A 1,506-nucleotide genomic window follows, 5' to 3' on the forward strand; every position below is an offset into this window, starting at 1 on the left:
ATCAGCGTTCTGAAAAGACTGTTCCCTCTGCGACTCCCTCATCAGGTCCACGCCCCCCACCACCAGCCCACACCCCAATCCCAGCACCTTTCCCTGCCACCGCAGGAAGCGCAAAACCTGCACCCACACCACTCCCCTCACCTCTGTCCAAGGCCCCAAGTCAGAAATTCACCTGTATCTCTACCAATGTCATCTACTGCATCCGTTGCACCCGGTGTGGTCTCCTCTACATCGGGGAGACAGGACACCTTCGTGTGGATTGTTTCTGAGAACATCTCTGGGACACCTACACCCACCAACCTCATCGCCCTGTGGCTGAACACTTCAACTCCCCCTCCCACTCCGTCAAGGAAATGCAGGTCCTGGGCCTCCTTCATCGCCACCTGACGCCTGGAGAAAGAACACCTCATATTCTGCCCTGGGACACTGCAACCACACAGGATAAATGTGGATTTCAACAGCTTCCTCATTTCCTATCCTCCCACATTATCCCAGTCCCAAGCCTCCAACTTGGCATCACCCTCCAGACCCATCCATCACTGCCCCCTCTGTCCTATCACCTGCTACCTCACCTTCATCCAGCAAATCGCTTTCCCAGTTACCATCCCCCCCCAACCCCATCCCCCCTCCCATTTATCTCTCAGCCCCGACCCACAACCCTCATTCCTGATGAAGGGCTTATGCCCGAAACATCAATTTTCTTGCTCCTCGGATGCTGATTGACTTGCTGTGCTTTTCCAGCACCACACTCACGTCTCTGATCTCCATCACCTGCAGTGCTCCTTTTCTCCCAATCCCTTTTCACATCCATCCACCAAAAGGATGGTCTCGGGGCTTCTCCTGGAGAAAAGGTCTGAACCATCTCCATCCCCCACCAGCCCTCTCTGCCTGACTGAGCTCATCCTTAAACACAACTCTTTTAACTCCTCTCATTTTCTTCTGGTCAAAGGCGTTGCCATAGGTACACATATGGGCCCCATTTATGCCTGTCTCTTTATTGGGGGGGGGGGGGTGTATGTGGAACATTCCTTGCTCCAGTCCTACTGTGCTCCCTTCCCCACAACTCTTTCTCCATTACATTGAGACATCATCAGTGCATCCCTCTGAACTGGAAAAATTTATTGATTTTGTTTCATATTTCTATCCTGCCCTCACCTTCGCCTGGTCCATCCCCAACTCCTCCCTTCCCTCCTTCAACATCTCTGTTTCCATTTCTGGGGACAGGTTAGTAACCAATATGGATTACAAGCCCACCAACCCTCACAGTTACCATGACTACGCAGCCTCACACCCTGCTTCCAGTAAGGACTCGATCATATTCTCCCAGTTTCTCCATCTTCATTGCACCTGTTCTGCTGACACTACCCTCCACAGGGGGAGCCTCAGAAATGTCCATCTTTTTCCTCAACCAAGGATTCACCATGACCGGGTGTCAACAAGGCCCTTAACCACGTCCAGCCCATCTCCTGCAAGTCTGCCCTCACCCCTTCTCTTCCATTCCACAAC

The sequence above is a fragment of the Chiloscyllium punctatum genome, chromosome 18, assembly GCF_047496795.1.
Source record: "Chiloscyllium punctatum isolate Juve2018m chromosome 18, sChiPun1.3, whole genome shotgun sequence".
NCBI classification, from domain to species: Eukaryota; Metazoa; Chordata; class Chondrichthyes; order Orectolobiformes; family Hemiscylliidae; genus Chiloscyllium; species Chiloscyllium punctatum.